The following is a 24,909-nucleotide window of genomic DNA, read 5'->3' on the forward strand; positions in this document are numbered from 1 at the left end:
GATCGGCCTGGGGGCTCTGGTGAGGGTTCGGTGACCCCTCTTCAAGGGGGGGTACTTGTCATGGTTCCCAATGGCAAGGGAACGTAAAAAACACATAAGTAACGAACGAGCTCTCGGGTGATGGAAACTCGAGTTGACCGTGAGCTAAATCTACCACACAACTAACAGTAGCCAGGGAGCATACCTACGGCTTCCTATATGCCACGCGCCAGCCGGAGGACTAACTTCGCCTGGTAGAGGAAGAAACAGACCTGGCTTACCTCTAGGGAAATACCCCAAAAGATGATAGCAGCCCCCCACATGTAATAACGGTGAATTAAGAGGAAAAGACATACACAGTATGAAAGTAGATTTAGCAAAGAGAGGTCCACTTTCTAGATAGCAGAAGGATACAAAAGAGGACTTCACGGTCAACTGAAAACCCTTTCAAAAAACCATCCTGAAATTACTTTAAGACTCCTGTGTCAACTCATGACACAGGAGTGGCAATTTCAGCCCGCAAGAGCTTCCAGCTACAGAGAATCACAAAAACTGCAAACTGGACAAAAGGTACAAAACAAAAGGACAAAGTCCACTTAGCTGATCAGCAGACTAGTAGCAGGAACATGCAACCGAAGGCTCTGGTTACAATGATGACCGGCAAGGAAATGACTGGAGAGCAAGGCTAAATAGGAAACTCCCAAACACTGATGGAAGCAGGTGAACAGAAGAAGCAAAGTGCAAACAAGTCACCAGTACCACCAGCAACCACCAGGGGAGCCCAAAAAGCGGATACACAACAGTACCCTCCCCTTAAGGAGGGGGCACCGAACCCTCACAAGAACCGCCAGGGCGATCTGGATGAGCCCTATGAAAGGCACGAACCAAATCCGAGGCATGAACATCAGAGGCAGTTACCCAAGAATTATCTTCCTGACCATAGCCTTTCCATTTAACCAGATATTGAAGTCTCCGTCTGGAAATACGGGAGTCCAAGATCTTCTCCACGACGTACTCCAATTCACCCTCCACCAGCACAGGACCAGGAGGTTCAGTAGAAGGAACCACCGGTACCTCATATCTCCGCAACAACGACCGATGGAACACATTATGGATAGCGAAAGATGCCGGGAGGTCCAAAAGAAAGGAAACAGGGTTAAGAATCTCCAAAATCCTATAAGGACCGATGAAACGAGGCTTAAATTTGGGAGAAGAAACCCTCATAGGGACAAAACGGGAAGACAGCCACACCAAGTCCCCAACGTGAAGGTGGGGACCAACACGACGACGACGGTTAGCAAACTGCTGAGTCCTCTCCTGGGACAATTCCAAATTATCCACCACTTGTCCCCAAATCCGATGCAACCGATCCACCACCGCATCCACTCCAGGACAATCCGAAGATTCAACCTGACCAGATGAAAAACGCGGATGAAACCCTGAATTGCAAAAGAAAGGAGAAACCAAAGTGGCAGAACTAGCCCGATTATTAAGAGCAAACTCCGCCAACGGCAGAAAGGCAACCCAATCATCCTGATCCGCAGACACAAAACACCTCAAATAAGTCTCCAAAGTTTGATTAGTTCGCTCCGTCTGGCCATTGGTCTGAGGATGGAATGCAGACGAAAAGGACAAATCAATGCCCAACCTGGCACAGACTGCCCGCCAAAATCTAGACACGAACTGGGTACCCCTGTCAGAAACGATGTTTTCCGGAATACCATGCAAGCGAACCACATTTTGAAAAAAACAGAGGGACCAACTCAGATGAGGAAGGCAACTTAGGCAATGGCACCAAATGAACCATTTTAGAAAAACGGTCACACACCACCCAGATGACAGACATCTTCTGAGAAACAGGGAGATCCGAGATAAAGTCCATAGAGATGTGCGTCCAAGGCCTCTTCGGAATAGGCAAGGGCAACAACAACCCACTAGCCCTAGAACAACAAGGCTTGGCCCGAGCACACACATCGCAAGACTGCACAAAAACACGCACATCTCGAGACAGGGAAGGCCACCAGAAGGATCTAGCCACCAAATCTCTGGTGCCAAAAATTCCCGGATGACCTGCCAGAGTAGAAGAATGAACTTCCGAGATGACTCTAGTGGTCCACTCGTCAGGAACAAACAGTCTACCAGACGGACAACGATCAGGTCTATCCGCCTGAAATTCTTGCAAAGCACGTCGCAAATCTGGAGAGACAGCAGACAAAACCACTCCATCCTTAAGGACACCAGCAGGTTCAGAATTCCCAGGAGAGTCAGGCTCAAAACTCCTAGAAAGAGCATCTGCTTTCACATTCCTAGAACCCGGTAAGTACGAGACCACAAAATTAAACCGGGAAAAGAACAACGACCAACGTGCCTGTCTAGGATTCAGGCGCCTGGCAGACTCCAAATAAATTAAATTCTTGTGATCAGTCAAAACTACCACCTGATGTCTGGCACCCTCAAGCCAATGACGCCACTCCTCAAATGCCCACTTCATGGCCAAAAGCTCCCGATTACCAACATCATAGTTTCGCTCGGCGGCCGAAAATTTTCGCGAAAAGAACGCACAAGGTCTCATCACTGAGCAGTCGGAACTTTTCTGCGACAAAACCGCCCCCGCTCCGATCTCAGAAGCATCGACCTCAACCTGAAAGGGAAGAGAAACATCAGGCTGGCGCAACACAGGGGCAGACAAAAAGCGGCGCTTAAGCTCCCGAAAGGCCTCCACGGCAGCAGGGGACCAATTGGCAACATCAGCACCCTTTTTAGTCAAATCCGTCAGAGGTTTAGCAACGCCAGAAAAACCAGCTATAAATCGACGATAAAAATTAGCAAAGCCCAAGAATTTCTGGAGACTCTTCAGAGAAGTAGGCTGCGTCCAGTCGTAAATAGCCCGAACCTTGACAGGGTCCATCTCAATAGAAGAAGGGGAAAAAATATACCCCAAAAATGAAATTTTTTGAACCCCAAAAACACACTTTGAACCCTTTACACACAAAGAATTCTCCTGCAAAACCTGAAAAACCCTCCTGACCTGCTGAACATGAGACTCCCAGTCATCAGAAAAAATCAAAATATCATCCAAGTACACAATCATAAATTTATCCAAATATTCCCGGAAAATATCATGCATTAAGGACTGAAAGACAGAAGGTGCATTAGAAAGGCCGAAAGGCATTACCAAATACTCAAAATGGCCCTCAGGCGTATTAAATGCGGTCTTCCACTCATCCCCCTGCTTAATTCGCACCAAATTATACGCCCCACGAAGATCAATCTTAGAGAACCACTTAGCCCCCCTTATGCGAGCAAACAAATCAGTCAGCAAAGGCAACGGATACTGATATTTGACTGTAATTTTATCAAACCCACAGCGCCTGGCAAAGGACCAGTCCATAAGACTCAGAGCGGCGCCCGAGTCCACATAGGCATCCACGGTAATAACTGATAATGAACAAATCAAGGTTACAGACAAAATAAATTTGGACTGTAAAGTGCCAATTGAAATGGACTTGTCAACCTTCCTAGTACGCTTAGAGCATGCCGATATAACATGAGCAGAATCACCACAATAGAAGCATAACCCATTTTTACACCTATAATTCTGCCGCTCGCTTCTGGACATAACTCTGTCACATTGCATTTTCTCTGGCGTCTCTTCAGAAGATACCGCCAAATGGTGCACGGGTTTGCGCTCCCGCAAACGCCGATCAATCTGAATTGCCATTGTCATGGACTCATTCAGACCTGTAGGCGCAGGGAACCCGACCATAACATCTTTAACGGCATCAGAAAGGCCCTCTCTGAAATTTGCCGCTAAGGCGCACTCATTCCACTGAGTAAGCACAGACCACCTACGAAATTTTTGGCAGTATATCTCCGCTTCATCTTGCCCTTGAGATAGGGCTATCAAAGCTTTTTCAGCTTGAATCTCCAAATTAGGTTCCTCATAAAGCAACCCTAAAGCCAGGAAAAACGCATCCACATTGAGCAACGCAGGATCCCCTGGTGCCAATGAAAATGCCCAATTTTGAGGGTCACCTCGCAGCAAAGAGATTACAATCTTAACCTGCTGGACAGGATCTCCTGAGGAGTGAGGTCTGAGAGAAAGGAATAATTTACAATTATATTTGAAATTCAAAAACCGAGATCTATCTCCGGAAAACACCTCTGGTGTAGGGATTTTAGGTTCAGAAATAGGAGCATGTATAACAAAATCTTGTAAATTTTGAACCTTCGTAGCAAGATTATTTAAACCTGCAGCCAAACTCTGGACATCCATGTTAAACAGCTAAGGTCAGAGCCATTCAAGGGTTAAGAGGAGGTAAGAAGCAGCTAGACAGCAATTAAGGGCTAGGCAGCAAAACTCTGAGGGAAAGAAAAAAAAAAAAAATTCCCTTCAACACTTCTTTTTCTCCTTTTTTTCTCCTGCTTCAGCCCAAACAATTAACACTTTGTTGGCCGGTCATACTGTCATGGTTCACAATGGCAAGGGAACGTAAAAAACACATAAGTAACGAACGAGCTCTCGGGTGATGGAAACTCGAGTTGACCGTGAGCTAAATCTACCACACAACTAACAGTAGCCAGGGAGCATACCTACGGCTTCCTATATGCCACGCGCCAGCCGGAGGACTAACTACGCCTGGTAGAGGAAGAAACAGACCTGGCTTACCTCTAGGGAAATACCCCAAAAGATGATAGCAGCCCCCCACATGTAATAACGGTGAATTAAGAGGAAAAGACATACACAGTATGAAAGTAGATTTAGCAAAGAGAGGTCCACTTTCTAGATAGCAGAAGGATACAAAAGAGGACTTCACGGTCAACTGAAAACCCTTTCAAAAAACCATCCTGAAATTACTTTAAGACTCCTGTGTCAACTCATGACACAGGAGTGGCAATTTCAGCCCGCAAGAGCTTCCAGCTACAGAGAATCACAAAAACTGCAAACTGGACAAAAGGTACAAAACAAAAGGACAAAGTCCACTTAGCTGATCAGCAGACTAGTAGCAGGAACATGCAACCGAAGGCTCTGGTTACAATGATGACCGGCAAGGAAATGACTGGAGAGCAAGGCTAAATAGGAAACTCCCAAACACTGATGGAAGCAGGTGAACAGAAGAAGCAAAGTGCAAACAAGTCACCAGTACCACCAGCAACCACCAGGGGAGCCCAAAAAGCGGATACACAACAGGTACTGTTGTGAATTCTGCTCTTGGGCTCCCTCCGGTGGTTGTTAGTGGTAGTGCAGTGGTCTATGGATTATAGGCCAGGGCAGGTGTTTCTGCTTATTGCAGCTCTATTAGGTATTTAGGTTTGTAGGATCCATCAATCCCTGCCAGTTTGCCATTGTATCTTGGAGGGATTGCATCTTTGTCTGGCTCCACTGCCCTGCTGTCATTTCAGCTAAGATAAGTGCCTTGTTTTGGTTCTCTGTAGCACGCATGCAGTGTGCTTTTATGTGCAGTGCAATCTATTGTGTTTTTGTCCAGCTTGACTTGTTTGGATTTTTCTGTCATGCTGGTTTCTCTGTAGATGCAGATATACATCCTATGTCTTTAGTTAGATGTAGTATATAGTATTTTCTGCTGTGGAATCTTCTAGTGTTTTAATACTGACCGCTTAGAACTCTGTCCTATCCTTTCTATCTAGCTAGAAGGGCCTCTTTTGCTAAACTCTGTTTTTTCTGCCTGTGTACGTATTTCCTCTTAAACTCACAGTCAATATTTGTGGGGGGCTGCCTCTCCTTTGGGGCTCTGCTCTGAGGCAAGATAGGATTTCCCATTTCCATCTTTAGGGGTATTTAGTCCTCCGGCTGTGTCGAGGTGACTAGGCCTGGTTAGGTACATCCCACGGCTACTTCTAGTTGCGGTGTCAGTATTAGGATTGCGGTCAGTACAGGTACCACCTACTCCAGAGATAGTCTCATGCGGCTCCAGGGTCACCGGATCATAACACTCAAGTCACCCATGATACGGCGCTCCAACTGCTGGCATTGACTCAGGGGTCATCCATGGTCAGCCATTTTGCCATCTGTTTCCGGACCCTAGCCTCTGAGCTGGAGTGGCCGGATAAAGCTCTCATCCCGGTATTTTGGATGGGGCTGGCTGACCATGTGAAGGACGCTTTGGCCACTAGGGAGATTCCCACCACACTGGAGGAGCTCATAGCTATATCAACTCGCATCAACCTTCGTTTTCACGAGCGAAGGTTGGAGCGAGCCCAGTGTAGGCAGAGGTTTCGTCAGGCTCCCACCTTCGCCAAACCTCTGGAAACTCCAGTCCAGGCATCCGAGTCACATGAGGCCATAGAGGTGTCACCAGCAGGATCCAAGTCCTGGTCCGCTCGTGCACTTAAGGTCTGTCATATTTGCCGGCAGTCAGGACATCTTGCCTCCAGGTGTTCTCAGCTGTTGGGGGAACGTCGGCGTCTAGTGGTAGTTGGAGGTGGGTCACTAAGACACGGAGACATTTTCCTCTAAATTGTCCTTCAAGGGGACAATTACCATAGGCCCATCCACTCTTATGGTAGAGCTTTGTAAGGACTCCGGGGCGGAAGGCAACTTTATGTCATCTGCTTTCGCCCAGCGTCACGCAATACCCCTGGTGATGCTCGCCAAACATGTGACCATTCGATTGGTAAATGGGTCGACACTACCTCGCAGATTACACACCAAACCATTCCATTCACTCTCTCCATGCCTCCATCTCATCAGGAGATTACTTCCCTACTTGTCATTCCTGAGGGAATTGATGAGGTCCTGTTGGGGATACCATGGTTACGCTACCACTCTCCTCATATAGAGTGGTCCTCAGGGAGAATTCAGGGATGGAGTAAATCTTGTGAGGGTAGATGTCAGAGGGAGTGTGTTCAGGTTGCTTCAACTGAGGTACCCGCAGATCTTTCCTCTCTTCCCAAGCACTATTGGTCCTATGCAGACGTGTTCTCCAAAAATGCTGCGGAGACACTTCCGCCTCACCGCCCTATGACTGTCCTATTGACCTCTTGCCTGGTGCAGAGCCTCCCCAGGGTCGAGTCTATCTGTTATCTCTTCTGGAGAAGGAGGCAATGTCCCAGTATATCCGAGAGAATCTGGCAAGAGGATTCATTAGGAAGTCAGTGTCACCTGCAGGGGCTGGGTTCTTCTTTGCACAGAAGAAGAGTGGAGAACTGAATCCATGCATAGACTACAGGGGTCTTAACGCCATCACCATTAAGAATAAGTACCCACTACTCCTGATATCTGAGCTTTTTGATAGACTACGAGGAGCAAGGGTATTTACTAAATTAGATCTGCGGGGTGCTTACAACCTGATGCGCATCCGTGTGGGGGTCGAATGAACGACGGCTTTTAACACCAGGGATGGGCACTATGAATATCTGGTGATGCCCTTCGGGCTTTGTAATGCCCCAGCCGTTTTTCAAGACTTTGTTAATGACATCTTCCGGGATATGCTCTCCAATTTGGTCATAGTTTATCTGGATGATATTCTCATCTACTCTCCAGATATTGACTCCCTGGGCTGCCACTAGAAATTTCGGGGCCCCATACTGGCAAATTCTTCGAGGCCCCCTTGAGACTCCGCCCAGGCTCCACCCCAGCCCCACCTCCACGCTCCACCCCTCAAACTGTCCACAGTCCCACCGCTCTCTCTTGGAAAAATTCCACTTCTCACCTATCACACATTAACAGTTCCCATCACCAGATCACACATATAGCCAGCAGCTTTTGTTTTGGCCAAAAGATTTTTTAAGCCGCCATCATAACACGGTAGACACTTTTGGCCGGGCCCTACTCTGCATTAACCTTTTAAATATTTGTTAAAATATGCAATACAATTTAGGTATATTTTTATTTATTTTTCAATTTTTAAAATGACCAATAATATCACATACAAGGAACAAATACCACTACACCATGTCAAGACCACATATTACCACCACAGTGATCGAATAACATCACATACAAGGAACAAATACCACAACACCATGACCAGACACCATATTATTACCACATAGTGACCAAATAGCATATACAAGGGACAAATACCACCGCACCATGACCAAACCACATATTACCACCAGTGACCGAATAATATCACATACAAGGAACAAATACCACCGCACCATGACCAGACCACATATTACCACCACAAAGTGACCGAATACAATACTGATCAGTAATAAAAAAAAACACAATACCATCACCATAAGTGCCATTATACACAGGAGATCTGAACTTAGTATGCAGTGTCTGTGTACAGGTAATACAGTGATCACTGGTGATATTATACACAGGAGCTCTGCATATAATGTATAGGTAATACAGTGATCACTGGTGACATTATACACAGGACCTCTGTATATAGTATACAGTGTATAATGTCAGTGTACAGGTAACACACTGACTCACCAGTGACGTCTCTAGGTGAAGTCCTTCATCTTTCAACTTTCATCCAGCACAGACCGCCGTCACTTCTTCCAGCCAGGACTTGTCTCTGCAGGAAATAACACAATTAGCTCGAGCTCCGCTTGCAGAACACATTACTTAATTTTTCCCAACTTCTACATTACACCACATGAAGAAAAAAAGGCGACATAGTATCACTCTACAAAGTAACAGGACCGCCCCCCATTTAAAACAGTATACTCAAAAAATAAAATAAATACATCACTGCAGTAATAATATCCCTTAATTAGCCCCTATGGTAATAATATCCCCCATCCTGGCCCGTGTGTCTCATTCCTGGCTCCAGCCATATGTTCTCGCATCCTGCCCTCATGAGTATCCATTCTGCCCCAAATGATCTCCCCCAAATGATCTCCCCATCCTGCCCCATATGATCGCCCCATATGATCTCCCCATTCTGCCCCATATGATTTCCCCATCCTGCCCCATATGATCTCCCCATCCTGCCTCATCTGTCTCCATCGTATCCATCCTGCCCCATGATCCTGCACGATCTGTCTCCAATCCTGCCCGCAGTGTCTCCAATCATGCCCTCATGTCTTTCATTCTGCCCCGTGTCTCCATTCATGCCCGTATCTCCATTCTGCCCCCAGTGTCTCCAGCATTTCTGCCCCCAGTGTCTCCAGCATTTCTGCCCCCGGTGTTTCCAGCATCTCTGCCCCCAGTGTGTCCAGCATTCTACTTTCCAAAACAGTGCTAAAACCAAACCAACACAGTAAGGGTTAATTTCCAAGGAAAATCACCAAAGCATGGGATTATTACAATAAGCCTTTATTTATAGGTCTGGCAATAGTTACAAAATGTGCAAATACATATAAAATTAATTATAAAATATCCATTCAAAAGATAGCGCGGCACCAGGATTATAAAATGTGTAATATCTTTCCCCACTTATATCAAGGTAATCTCACTTGTTCTATACAAATCAATCTTTGTGTAATAAAATGTGAAAAGGAAAAATCAAAACCAAAATTTGGAAAAAGTGGCGTGCACTATTACAACATATATAATAATATAATATAAAGTGACTAAGTGCAATTTCAATTACCAACTATTACTGTGCAAAAAGGAAAAGAAGTTGAGAAACCACTCATTAGGTGTCAGACTAAGCTGAACACGTGTATAGATAATTGTATAGCAGCAATATGGTTATATCTACCTGGGGGGATTTTAGATCCTGTGCCAGCGTCTCACCCGACGCGCGTTTCGTCTTCCCCTGACGAAGGATAACGATTTCCGAAACGCGCGTCGGGTGAGACGCTGGCACAGGATCTAAAATCCCCCCAGGTAGATATAACCATATTGCTGCTATACAATTATCTATACACGTGTTCAGCTTAGTCTGACACCTAATGAGTGGTTTCTCAACTTCTTTTCCTTTTTGCACAGTAATAGTTGGTAATTGAAATTGCACTTAGTCACTTTATATTATATTATTATATATGTTGTAATAGTGCACGCCACTTTTTCCAAATTTTGGTTTTGATTTTTCCTTTTCACATTTTATTACACAAAGATTGATTTGTATAGAACAAGTGAGATTACCTTGATATAAGTGGGGAAAGATATTACACATTTTATAATCCTGGTTCCGCGCTATCTTTTGAATGGATATTTTATAATTAATTTTATATGTATTTGCACATTTTGTAACTATTGCCAGACCTATAAATAAAGGCTTATTGTAATAATCCCATGCTTTGGTGATTTTCCTTGGAAATTAACCCTTACTGTGTTGGTTTGGTTTTAGCTCGGTTTAGACTGTGGTTTCCACAGAAGTTGTCACACAGCGCACCCTGGTGGTTAATATTAAATATGGTATAAAAAATTTTTCATGTGTATATATATATATATATATATATATATATATATATATATATATATATATAGAGGTGTGGATTGGAGCAATTTTTTCCACCGGTGGATACGCTGTGATTTCTATTAATATTTCCAAAACAGTGTCACTTGTGGGGGGTTTCAATGTTTAGGCACATCAGGGGCTCTCCAAACGCAACATGGCGTCCCATCTCAATTCCAGTCAATTTTGCATTGAAAAGTCAAATGGCGCTCCTTCGCTTCCGAGCTCTGCCATGCGCCCAAACAGTGGTTTACCCCCACATATGGGATATCGGCGTACTCAGGACAAATTGTACAACAACATTTTCTCCTGTTACCCATGGTAAAATAAAACAAATTGGAGCTGAAGTAAATTTTTTATGAAAAAAAGTTAAATGTTCATTTTTATTTAAATATTCCAAAAATTCCTGTGACACACCTGAAGGGTTAATAAACTTCTTGAATGTGGTTTTGAGCACCTTGAGCGGTGCAGTTTTTAGAATGGTGTCACACTTGGTTATTTTCTATCATATAGACCCCTCAAAATGACTTCAAATGAGATGTGGTCCCTAAAAAAAAATGGCGTTGTAAAAATTAGAAATTGCTGGTCAACTTTTTACCCTTATAACTAGTGTTGAGCGATACCTTCCGATATCGGAAAGTATCGGTATCGGAAAGTATCGGCCGATACCGTCAAAGTATCGGATCTAATCCGATACCGATACCCGATCCCAATGCAAGTCAATGGGACGAAAATATCGGAATTAAAATAAACCCTTTCTTTCCTTGTAGGTTCATTCTACATGAAGGAAAACAACTAAGAATAATGTAGGATGTATTGGGGGACGTGGCGGAGACATTAAAGGCACAGAGGTTTAGCCCAATCTAATAGAATAGCAGGATTTTGTTTTGTTTTTTATGACGTTCGGCGTTAGAAAGATTTTGACTATGTTAATTTTTTTTTTATTTTGTCAGATATTGATGTTTCACTACTTCCACGCCCTTCACCTTCTTTTTTACTTCTCCCACACTTTCTTCTTCATTATCCTCATCATCAGCTTCTTTGACATCAACTTCTTCACCTTATTCATCTTCTTCTTCATCTTCTACCTATTATTTTTTTGGTTACATTGTTCATATTCTTTTTATTTTACTATTATCTTCATCATATTCTACTTCTTCATCATATTCTTATTTGTGACAGGCATTCCCGTAGTTGTTATCTATAAAAGTTTGAAGATTACACCTTCCGTTCTGCCTGTCACAAAACAGTTACATTTGTCCGCGTTCAGTTTGGCCTGCAGCATCAGGCTTTATCCAGGGGCACCACGAGGAGGAACGGACTCACCCCCATACACTGCTTAGTCTTCTTCTGCTTATAATTTAGATAATATCTTTTGCTCTGATATTTAGTGTTATGCTTAATGTTCTTCTGCTCTTTGTTCTGCAGCCTCTTGTTCTTCTGCTTCTCGGTCTTCCAGGTCGTCGTCGTCTCCAGGGTCGTCGTCTCCGGGGTCGTCGTCATCGGGGTGGTCTTCAGGGTCATCGTCTCCAGGGTCGTCGTCATCACGGTGGTTGTCGTCTCCGGGGTCGTCGTCATCGGGGTGGTCTTCAGGGTCATCGTCTCCAGGGTCGTCGTCATCACGGTGGTTGTCGTCTCTGGTGTCGTCGTCATCTTAGGGGTGGTCTTCCGGGTCATCGTGTTTAGTCTCTTGAACTTGGAAATGTAGCAGAAGGTACAAGAAGGCTGAGAAAATGCCGAGAAACAGCTGATGGAACTGGAACTCGGATGGCTACCCGAAGGTCCAAGAGCCAATGGAACTACCGAGGACCAGCTGATGTTACTGGAACCCGGTTACTAAGCAGGAGGTACCCGTGCCTGAAAGCACTACCAAGGACCACCTGACGTTGGTGGAACTCGGATACCCAGAGGGAGGCACCTAAGCCAAAGGCTCTGCCCGGAACCAGCTGACGGTACTGGAACCAGGATGGGGAGCAGAAGGTACAAGAGCAAAAGACACTGCCGAGAACCAGCTGACGGTACTGGAACCCGGATGGGTAGCCGAAGGTCCAAGAGCCAATGGAACGACCGAGGACCAGCTGACGTTACTGGAACCCGGTTACTAAGCAGGAGGTACCCGTGCCTGAAAGCACTACCAAGGACCACCTGATGTTGGTGGAACTCGGATACCCAGAGGGAGGCACCTAAGCCAAAGGCTCTGCCCGGAACCAGCTGACGGTACTGGAACCAGGATGGGGAGCAGAAGGTACAAGAGCAAAAGACACTGCCGAGAACCAGCTGACGGTACTGGAACCCGGATGGGTAGCCGAAGGTCCAAGAGCCAATGGAACGACCGAGGACCAGCTGACGTTACTGGAACCCGGTTACTAAGCAGGAGGTACCCGTGCCTGAAAGCACTACCAAGGACCACCTGACGTTGGTGGAACTCGGATACCCAGAGGGAGGCACCTAAGCCAAAGGCTCTGCCCGGAACCAGCTGACGGTGCTGGAACCAGGATGGGGACCTATTCAAGCTTGTCTTCCTAGAGCCCCAACTAGCAGTGTTGGAGCAAAGGGTCAGCAGGAGGAGGAGAGGGAGCAGAGTGTAGGCCGAAGCCTGCAGTGGCGGCAGCTTTGGGTCTGTTGTGTCTGCGTGGCAGTTGCAGGACACGTTGCCAGCTGCACAGCAGGGGAACAGCTGGCGGTGCTGAACCCCACTGACACATTGGCTGGTGTTTTTCTCTGTGCAGCTAGCAGTACCGGGCCCCAACTGGCGGTGTTGGAGCCCGGGCTCTGCAGGTGGAGCAGAGTGTAGGCCGAAGCCTAATTGAACCAATTTCAAAGGTAACCTTTAACCCCCCCTCAGGGGTTACAAAGTAGAAGAGCCACAGCTTATGCAGCAGTAGTGCTGCACAAGTCAAAGGTTGCTCTTTTAATTTTTCTCCTTGCACACGCTGAATGAAACACGTATAACATTTAGCCCTTTACACAGTCAAACTGGGTTGGAGGCGCGAGTTCCCTTCGTAATGAGACGCAGCACAGATGTCAAGAATCCCACCTTGGTGCTGGGTGCAGCCTCCTGAGCGTTGTTATTTGCTGTACAGGAGTCTGCGCTGTCGTGTTATCCCCTGGCCTAGCGCTGTTAGCGCTGCCCATCTTCTGACATCATTTAATGTCGGCTGGTGCGGTTCGCGATGACCATGAATCCCAGCCCCGCAGTGTCTTAACATTGTTAAAACACTGCGGGGCTGGGATTCATGGCCTGGCGCAGCACATATGTTCGCCTCTCACACTCGGGTCCTTACACCCGCTTCAGACTGTGCGGCGTCAGCTGATCCCTTATTGCATGCCGCGGCCATGAAGCCGCACAGTCTGAGGAAGGCAGAAGGAGATGAGGGACAGGCGAACATATGCACTGCTCATGCCCATCAATCACACCCTCGCAGTCAAAATAAATAAGACACCGAGGGGCGTTGTGTCGGGCAGGGCTGCCGCAGAGGCGCAGCCAGCCAAACAATGATGCCAGAAGACGGGCAGCGCTACCAAGGGGGTTGCAGCGTGTCATTACAAAGGAAAGTCACACCTCCGGGACGGTTAAATGGTCACACAGAGGACACATTTTAGACGTGTTTTCAGTTCCACATGTGCGAGGAGAATACGTTTATGAGCCACCTTGCACACATGCAGCATTACCGCTGTACAAGGTGGCTGTAAAACATACAAACGCCTGGGGGAGGGGGGACAGGTTCCCTTCAATTTCAGTTCTTGTGTCTGCGGGGCTTTTGCAGGACACGATGCCGGCTACACAGCAGGGGAACAGCTGGCGGTGCTGAACCCCACTGACACATTGGCTGGTGTTTTTCTCTGTGCAGCTAGCAGTACCGGGCCCCAACTGGCGGTGTTAGAGCCCAGGGTCAGCAGGAAGAGGAGAGGGAGCAGAGTGTAGGCCGAAGCCTGCAGTGGCGGCAGCTTTGGGTCTGTTGTGTCTGCGTGGCAGTTGCAGGACACGTTGCCGGCTGCACAGCAGGGGAACAGCTGGCGGTGCTGAACCCCACTGACACATTGGCTGGTGTTTTTCTCTGTGCAGCTAGCAGTACCGGGCCCCAACTGGCGGTGTTGGAGCCCGGGCTCTGCAGGGGGAGCAGAGTGTAGGCCGAAGCCTAACTGAACCAATTTCAAAGGTAACCTTTAACCCCCCCTCAGGGGTTACAAAGTAGAAGAGCCAAAGCTTATGCAGCAGTAGTGCTGCACAAGTCAAAGGTTGCTCTTTTAATTTTGCTCCTTGCACACGCTGAATGAAACACGTATAACATTTAGCCCTTTACACAGTCAAACTGGGTTGGAGGCGCGAGTTCCCTTCGTAATGAGACGCAGCACAGATGTCAAGAATCCCACCTTGGTGCTGGGTGCAGCCTCCTGAGCGTTGTTATTTGCTGTACAGGAGTCTGCGCTGTCGTGTTAACCCCTGGCCTAGCGCTGTTAGCGCTGCCCATCTTCTGACATCATTTAATGTCGGCCGGTGCGGTTCGCGATGACCATGAATCCCAGCCCCGCAGTGTCTTAACATTGTTAAAACACTGCGGGGCTGGGATTCATGGCCTGGCGCAGCACATATGTTCGCCTCTCACACTCGGGTCCTTACACCCGCTTCAGACTGTGCGGCGTCAGCTGATCCCTTATTGCATGCCGCGGCCATGAAGCCGCACAGTCTGAGGAAGGCGGAAGGAGATGAGGGACAGGCGAACATATGCACTGCTCATGCCCATCAATCACACCCTCGCAGTCAAAATAAATAAGACACCGAGGGGCGTTGTGTCGGGCAGGGCTGCCGCAGAGGCGCAGCCAGCCAAACAATGATGCCAGAAGACGGGCAGCGCTACCAAGGGGGTTGCAGCGTGTCATTACAAAGGAAAGTCACACCTCCGGGACGGTTAAATGGTCACACAGAGGACACATTTTAGATGTGTTTTCAGTTCCACATGTGCGAGGAGAATACGTTTATGAGCCACCTTGCACACATGCAGCATTACCGCTGTACAAGGTGGCTGTAAAACATACAAACGCCTGGGGGAGGGGGGACAGGTTCCCTTCAATTTCAGTTCTTGTGTCTGCAGGGCTTTTGCAGGACACGATGCCGGCTACACAGCAGGGGAACAGCTGGCGGTGCTGAACCCCACTGACACATTGGCTGGTGTTTTTCTCTGTGCAGCCAGCAGTACCGGGCCCCATCTGGCGGTGTTAGAGCCCAGGGTCAGCAGGAGGAGGAGAGGGAGCAGAGTGTAGGCCGAAGCCTGCAGTGGCGGCAGCTTTGGGTCTGTTGTGTCTGCGTGGCAGTTGCAGGACACGTTGCCGGCTGCACAGCAGGGGAACAGCTGGCGGTGCTGAACCCCACTGACACATTGGCTGGTGTTTTTCTCTGTGCAGCTAGCAGTACCGGGCCCCAACTGGCGGTGTTGGAGCCCGGGCTCTGCAGGGGGAGCAGAGTGTAGGCCGAAGCCTAATTGAACCAATTTCAAAGGTAACCTTTAACCCCCCATCAGGGGTTACAAAGTAGAAGAGCCACAGCTTATGCAGCAGTAGTGCTGCACAAGTCAAAGGTTGCTCTTTTAATTTTGCTCCTTGCACACGCTGAAAGGAACACGTATAACATTTAGGCCCTTACACAGTCAAACTGATTTTGATGCGTGAGTTCCCTTCGTAAAGAGACGCAGTACAGCTGGCAAAAATGCCACCTTGGTGCTTTGCGCGGCCTCCTGAAAATCGTTATTTGTTGCACAGGAGTCTGCGCTTTTGTGTTATACCTTGGCCTTGCGCTGTTAGCGCTGCCCATCCTCTGACATCATTTAATGTCGGCCGGTGCGGTTCGCGATGACCATGAATCCCAGCCCCGCAGTGTCTTAACATTGTTAAAACACTGCGGGGCTGGGATTCATGGCCTGGCGCAGTACATATGTTCGCCTCTCGCTTGGGTTCTTACACCCGCTTCAGACTATGCGGCGTCAGCTGATCCCTTATCGCATGCCACGGCCATGAAGAAGCACAGTGCGAAGAAGGCGGAAGGAGATGAGGGACATGCGAAGAAATGCACCGTTCATGCCCATCAATCACACCCTCACAGTCCAAATAAATAAGACGCCGAGGGGCGTTGTGTGGGGCAAGGCGGCCGCAGATGCGCAGGCAGCCAAACAATGATGCCAGAAGACGGGCAGCGCTACCAAGGAGCTTGTTGCGTGTCAATACAAAGGAAAATCACACCTGAGGGACTTTTTAATGGTCGCAGAGGACTTTCCTTTGTGATGTGACGCAGCACAGTCGTCATTCTTACCCCCTTGGCACCGTGCGCCGCCTCCTCAGCGTTGTTTGAATCAGTCCCGGAGCCTGCGCTGTTAGGTTAGCCCTTGGCCATCCACACATTTTGCGCTGCCCGTCTTCTGACATCATTTGGTGTCAGACTGGCTGCGCCTGTGCGGCTGCGCTGGCCGAAAGCCCGCCTCGCAGTGTCGTCTAATGTAATCCCACCGCGGGCCTGTGATCCGTGGCCATGCGCAGTGCATATCCTCACCTCTCACTCCCCTCCCTACGGCTTCTTAAGACTGTGCAGTGTCAAGGCCGTGGCATGCTATTAGGGACCAGCTGACACCGCACAGTCTGAAGAAGCCATAGGGAGATGAGTGAGAGGTGGAGGTTCAGATATGCACTGCGCATGTCCATGTATCTCAGGCCCCCAGTGGGATTAAATCAGAAGACACTGCGAGGCGGGCTCTCGGCCAGCGCGGCCGCACAGGCGCAGCCAGTCTGACACCAAATGATGTCAGAAGACGGGCAGCGCAAAATGTGTGCATGGCCAAGGGCTAACCTAACAGCGCAGGCTCCGGGACTGATTCAAACAACGCTGAGGAGGCGGCGCACGGCGCCAAGGGGGTAAGAATGACGGCTGTGCTGCGTCACATGTTACAAAGGAAAGTTCCACCAACCGGACGGTATTACGGTAGGAGGGGACACTTTTCATAAGTGTTAGGTTCAGCATGTGCAAGGAGCACCACGAAAAGAGGCACTTTTTCCCTTTGCATCATTACTGCTGCACAAGGTGGCTCCTTCAGTAACAAACGCCTGGGGGGGGGACAGGTTCCCTTAAATTTAACTTGTTGTGCCTGCGTGGCGGTCGCAGTACACGTTGCCGTATACACAGCAGGGGAACAGCTGGCGGTGCTGAACCCCACTAACACATTGACGAGGTGTTTGGCTCTGTGCGGACAGCACTTCTGGACAACAACTAGCGGTGTTGGAGCCCAGGGACAGGTGGAGGAGGAGGAGGTGGAGGAGGTAGGAGGAGTGTCATGATTCCCAATGGCAGGAAATTAAACACACGGGCAAAAACAGGACGAGCTCTAGGGTGATGGAACCTGAGCTGACCGCGATCCTGAACCTCAACACTCAACTAACAGCAGCCGGGGAACGTTCCTGGGGGGACTCTAGACGTCTCGCGCCAGCCGGAGATCTAGCTACCCCTATCAGAAGAATCACAGACCTATCTTGCCTCCAGAGAAATATTCCCACAGAAATAACAGCCCCCCACATATAATGACGGTGAAATGAGAGGAAGGCACAAACGTAGTTATGAAAACAGATTCAGCAAAATGAGGCCCGCTTAAGCTAGATAGCAGAGGATACAAAAGGTGAACTGCGCGGTCAGCTTAAAACCCTTCAAAAATACCATCCTGAAATTACTTGAACTCATGTGCCAACTCATGGTATATGAGTGGTAATTTCAGCCCACTAGAGCAACCAGCAGCAGAGAATTACATATCTGCAAGCTGGACTAAAAACATGAAAGCAAACATGAAACAGGGAAATCCAGACTTAGCTTGTCTTGAAGGCCTAGGAGCAGGTAGCAAAGGTAACAGAGACACACTGATACATTGATAGCCGGCAAGGGAATGACAGGAAAGCCAGGTTAAATAGGAAACACCCAGCCTCTGATGGACAGGTGGAAACCAGAGACCGCAACCCACCAAAGTCACCCAGTACCAGTTGTAACCACCAGAGGGAGCCCAAAAATAGAATCCACAACAGTACCCCCCCCTTGAGGAGGGGTCACCGAACCCTCACGAGAACCCCCAGGGCGATCAGGATGAGCTCTATGGAAGGCGCGGACCAAATCAGTCGCATGAACATCAGAGGCGACCACCCAGGAATTATCCTCCTGACCATAACCCTTCCACTTAACCAAATACTGGAGTTTACGTCTGGAAATACGAGAATCCAAGATCTTCTCAACAACATACTCCAATTCTCCCTCCACCAGCACCGGAGCAGGAGGCTCAACCGAAGGAACAACGGGCACCTCATACCTCCGCAATAACGACCGATGGAACACATTATGAATAGCAAACGATGCTGGGAGATCCAAACGAAAAGATACAGGGTTAAGAATCTCCAAGATCTTATAAGGACCGATGAACCGAGGCTTGAACTTAGGAGAAGAGACCTTCATAGGGACAAAACGAGAAGACAACCACACCAAGTCCCCAACAAGAAGTCGGGGACCCACGCGGCGACGGCGATTAGCAAACTGCTGAGTCTTCTCCTGAGACAACTTCAAATTGTCCACCACCTGATTCCAAATCTGATGTAGCCTGTCCACCACCACGTCCACTCCAGGACAATCCGAAGGCTCCACCTGACCAGAGGAAAAACGAGGATGAAACCCCGAATTACAAAAGAAAGGAGAAACCAAAGTAGCAGAACTAGCCCGATTATTAAGGGCAAATTCGGCCAGTGGCAAAAAGGCAACCCAGTCATCTTGATCAGCAGAAACAAAACACCTTAAATAAGTTTCCAAGGTCTGATTAGTTCGCTCCGTCTGGCCATTCGTCTGAGGATGGAATGCAGACGAGAAAGACAAATCAATGCCCATCTTAGCACAAAACGTCCGCCAAAATCTAGACACAAACTGGGATCCCCTGTCAGAAACGATATTCTCCGGAATCCCATGTAAACGAACCACGTTCTGAAAAAATAAAGGGACCAACTCAGAGGAGGAAGGCAACTTAGGCAAGGGTACCAAATGAACCATCTTAGAAAAGCGGTCACACACAACCCAGATAACGGACATTTTCTGTGAGACAGGGAGATCTGAAATAAAATCCATGGAAATGTGCGTCCAAGGCCTCTTCGGGATAGGCAAGGATAACAACAACCCACTGGCCCGAGAACAGCAAGGCTTAGCCCGAGCACACACTTCACAAGACTGCACAAAGGTGCGCACATCCCTAGACAAGGAAGGCCACCAAAAAGACCTGGCCACCAAGTCTCTAGTACCAAATATTCCAGGATGACCAGCCAACACAGAAGAATGGACCTCGGAGATGACTCTACTGGTCCAATCATCCGGAACAAACAGTCTTTCTGGTGGACAACGATCAGGTTTATCCGCCTGAAACTCCTGCAATGCACGTCTGGGGAGACGGCGGACAATATTACCCCATCCCTAAGGATACCAGTAGGCCCAGAGTCTCCAGGAGAGTCAGGCACAAAACTCCTGGAAAGAGCATCTGCCTTCACATTCTTTGAACCTGGCAGGTATGAAACCACAAAATTGAAACGAGAAAAAAACAACGACCAACGAGCCTGTCTAGGATTCAGACGCCTGGCAGACTCAAGGTAAATCAGATTTTTGTGATCAGTCAAGACCACCACACGATGTCTAGCACCCTCAAGCCAATGACGCCACTCCTCAAATGCCCACTTCATGGCCAAAAGCTCCCGATTACCCACATCATAATTGCGCTCGGCGGGCGAGAATTTTCTAGAAAAGAACGCACATGGCTTCATCACCGAGCCATCGGAACTTCTCTGTGACAAAACCGCCCCCGCTCCAATCTCGGAAGCATCAACCTCAACCTGAAAAGGAAGTGAAACATCTGGTTGACATAACACAGGAGCAGAAGAAAACCGGCGCTTAAGTTCCTGAAAGGCCTCCACAGCCGTAGGAGACCAATTAGCAACATCAGCACCCTTTTTAGTCAAATCAGTCAAAGGTTTAACAACACTGGAAAAATTAGTAATGAACCGACGATAAAAATTAGCAAAACCCAAGAACTTCTGAAGACTCTTAACAGATGTAGGTTGTGTCCAGTCACAAATCGCCTGAACCTTGACGGGATCCATCTCAATAGTAGAAGGAGAAAAAATGTACCCCAAAAAAGAAATCTCCCGGACTCCGAAGAGACATTTTGAGCCCTTCACAAACAGAGAATTGGCCCGCAGGACTTGAAACACCTTCCTGACCTGTAGAACATGAGACTCCCAGTCATCAGAAAACACCAAAATATCATCCAAATACACAATCATAAACTTATCCAGATATTCACTGAAAATATTGTGCATAAAGGACTGAAAGACTGAAGGAGCATTTGAAAGTCCAAAAGGCATTACCAAATACTCAAAATGGCCCTCAGGCGTATTAAATGCGGTTTTCCACTCATCACCCTGCTTTATCCGCACAAGATTATACGCACCGCGAAGATCTATCTTAGTGAACCACCTAGCCCCCTTAATGCGAGCAAACAAATCAGTCAATAATGGCAATGGATACTGATATTTGACTGTAGTCTTATTCAGAAGGCGATAATATATACAAGGCCTCAGGGAACCATCTTTTTTTGCCACGAAAAAAAAACCTGCTCCCAGAGGGGACAAAGATGGACGAATATGTCCCTTTTCCAAGGACTCCTTAATATAATTCCGCATAGCAGTATGCTCTGGCACTGACAAATTAAATAAACGACCCTTAGGGAACTTACTGCCAGGAATTAATTCTATAGCACAGTCACAATCCCTATGAGGAGGGAGCGAATTGAGCTTAGGCTCCTCAAAAACATCCCGATAGTCAGACAAAAACGCAGGGACCTCAGAAGGAGTAGATGAAGCGATTGAAATCAGAGGTGCATCATCATGAACCCCCTGACATCCCCAGCTTAACACAGACATTGTTTTCCAATCCAGGACTGGATTATGAGTTTGTAACCATGGCAGACCAAGCACTAGTACATCATGTAAATTATACAGTACAAGGAAGCGAATCACCTCCTGATGAACGGGAGTCATGCGCATGGTCACTTGTGTCCAGTACTGCGGTTTATTCATAGCCAATGGTGTAGAGTCAATTCCCTTCAAAGGAATAGGAACTTCCAGAGGCTCCAGACTAAAACCGCAGCGTTTGGCAAATGACCAATCCATAAGACTCAGGGCAGCGCCCGAATCCACATAGGCATCGACGGAAATGGATGACAGTGAACAAATCAGAGTTACAGACAAAATGAACTTAGACTGCAGAGTACTAATGGCAAAAGATTTATCAACCTTTTTTGTGCGTTTAGAGCATGCTGATATAACATGAGCTGAATCACCACAATAAAAACACAATCCATTTTTCCGCCTATAATTTTGCCGTTCACTTCTGGACTGAATTCTATCACATTGCATAGTCTCAGGTGCCTGTTCAGAAGACACCGCCAACTGGTGCACAGGTTTGCGCTCCCGTAAACGCCGATCAATCTGAATGGCCATAGCCATAGACTCATTCAGACCTGTAGGCGCAGGGAACCCCACCATAATATCCTTAATGGCCTCAGAAAGACCATCTCTGAAGTTTGCAGCCAGGGCGCACTCATTCCACTGAGTAAGCACCGACCATTTCCGAAATTTTTGACAATATACTTCCGCTTCATCATGCCCCTGAGAGAGGGCTAATAAAGCCTTTTCAGCCTGAATCTCCAGGTTAGGTTCCTCATAGAGCAATCCCAGTGCCAGAAAAAACGCATCCACACTGAGCAATGCAGGATCCCCTGGTGCCAATGCAAATGCCCAATTCTGAGGGTCGCCCCGCAGGAAAGATATTACAATCTTAACCTGCTGAACAGGGTCTCCAGAGGAGCGAGATTTCAAAGAAAGAAACAATTTGCAATTGTTCCTGAAATTCAGGAAGGTAGATCTATCTCCAGAAAAAAAACTCTGGAATAGGAATTCTAGGTTCAGACATAGGAGTGTGAACAACAAAATCCTGTATGTTTTGAACTTTTGCAGCAAGATTATTCAGGCTGGAAGCCAAACTCTGGACATCCATGTTAAACAGCTAAGTTCAGAGCCATTCAAGGGTTAAGAGGAGATAAGAAGCAGCTAGACAGCAATTAAGGGCTAGGCAGCAAAACTCTGAGGGGAAAAAAAAAAAAATTTCCCTTCAACACTTCTTTTTCTCCTGCTTCAGCCCAAACAATTAACACTTTGTGGGCCGGCTATACTGTCATGATTCCCAATGGCAGGAAATTAAACACACGGGCAAAAACAGGACGAGCTCTAGGGTGATGGAACCTGAGCTGACCCCGATCCTGAACCTCAACACTCAACTAACAGCAGCCGGGGAACGTTCCTGGGGGGACTCTAGACGTCTCGCGCCAGCCGGAGATCTAGCTACCCCTATCAGAAGAATCACAGACCTATCTTGCCTCCAGAGAAATATTCCCACAGAAATAGCAGCCCCCCACATATAATGACGGTGAAATGAGAGGAAGGCACAAACGTAGTTATGAAAACAGATTCAGCAAAATGAGGCCCGCTTAAGCTAGATAGCAGAGGATACAAAAGGTGAACTGCGCGGTCAGCTTAAAACCCTTCAAAAATACCATCCTGAAATTACTTGAACTCATGTGCCAACTCATGGTATATGAGTGGTAATTTCAGCCCACTAGAGCAACCAGCAGCAGAGAATTACATATCTGCAAGCTGGACTAAAAACATGAAAGCAAACATGAAACAGGGAAATCCAGACTTAGCTTGTCTTGAAGGCCTAGGAGCAGGTAGCAAAGGTAACAGAGACACACTGATACATTGATAGCCGGCAAGGGAATGACAGGAAAGCCAGGTTAAATAGGAAACACCCAGCCTCTGATGGACAGGTGGAAACCAGAGACCGCAACCCACCAAAGTCACCCAGTACCAGTTGTAACCACCAGAGGGAGCCCAAAAATAGAATCCACAACAGTACCCCCCCCTTGAGGAGGGGTCACCGAACCCTCACGAGAACCCCCAGGGCGATCAGGATGAGCTCTATGGAAGGCGCGGACCAAATCAGTCGCATGAACATCAGAGGCGACCACCCAGGAATTATCCTCCTGACCATAACCCTTCCACTTAACCAAATACTGGAGTTTACGTCTGGAAATACGAGAATCCAAGATCTTCTCAACAACATACTCCAATTCTCCCTCCACCAGCACCGGAGCAGGAGGCTCAACCGAAGGAACAACGGGCACCTCATACCTCCGCAATAACGACCGATGGAACACATTATGAATAGCAAACGATGCTGGGAGATCCAAACGAAAAGATACAGGGTTAAGAATCTCCAAGATCTTATAAGGACCGATGAACCGAGGCTTGAACTTAGGAGAAGAGACCTTCATAGGGACAAAACGAGAAGACAACCACACCAAGTCCCCAACAAGAAGTCGGGGACCCACGCGGCGACGGCGATTAGCAAACTGCTGAGTCTTCTCCTGAGACAACTTCAAATTGTCCACCACCTGATTCCAAATCTGATGTAGCCTGTCCACCACCACGTCCACTCCAGGACAATCCGAAGGCTCCACCTGACCAGAGGAAAAACGAGGATGAAACCCCGAATTACAAAAGAAAGGAGAAACCAAAGTAGCAGAACTAGCCCGATTATTAAGGGCAAATTCGGCCAGTGGCAAAAAGGCAACCCAGTCATCTTGATCAGCAGAAACAAAACACCTTAAATAAGTTTCCAAGGTCTGATTAGTTCGCTCCGTCTGGCCATTCGTCTGAGGATGGAATGCAGACGAGAAAGACAAATCAATGCCCATCTTAGCACAAAACGTCCGCCAAAATCTAGACACAAACTGGGATCCCCTGTCAGAAACGATATTCTCCGGAATCCCATGTAAACGAACCACGTTCTGAAAAAATAAAGGGACCAACTCAGAGGAGGAAGGCAACTTAGGCAAGGGTACCAAATGAACCATCTTAGAAAAGCGGTCACACACAACCCAGATAACGGACATTTTCTGTGAGACAGGGAGATCTGAAATAAAATCCATGGAAATGTGCGTCCAAGGCCTCTTCGGGATAGGCAAGGATAACAACAACCCACTGGCCCGAGAACAGCAAGGCTTAGCCCGAGCACACACTTCACAAGACTGCACAAAGGTGCGCACATCCCTAGACAAGGAAGGCCACCAAAAAGACCTGGCCACCAAGTCTCTAGTACCAAATATTCCAGGATGACCAGCCAACACAGAAGAATGGACCTCGGAGATGACTCTACTGGTCCAATCATCCGGAACAAACAGTCTTTCTGGTGGACAACGATCAGGTTTATCCGCCTGAAACTCCTGCAATGCACGTCTGGGGAGACGGCGGACAATATTACCCCATCCCTAAGGATACCAGTAGGCCCAGAGTCTCCAGGAGAGTCAGGCACAAAACTCCTGGAAAGAGCATCTGCCTTCACATTCTTTGAACCTGGCAGGTATGAAACCACAAAATTGAAACGAGAAAAAAACAACGACCAACGAGCCTGTCTAGGATTCAGACGCCTGGCAGA

The sequence above is a fragment of the Ranitomeya variabilis genome, chromosome 2 (genome assembly GCF_051348905.1).
Source record: "Ranitomeya variabilis isolate aRanVar5 chromosome 2, aRanVar5.hap1, whole genome shotgun sequence".
NCBI classification, from domain to species: domain Eukaryota; kingdom Metazoa; phylum Chordata; class Amphibia; order Anura; family Dendrobatidae; genus Ranitomeya; species Ranitomeya variabilis.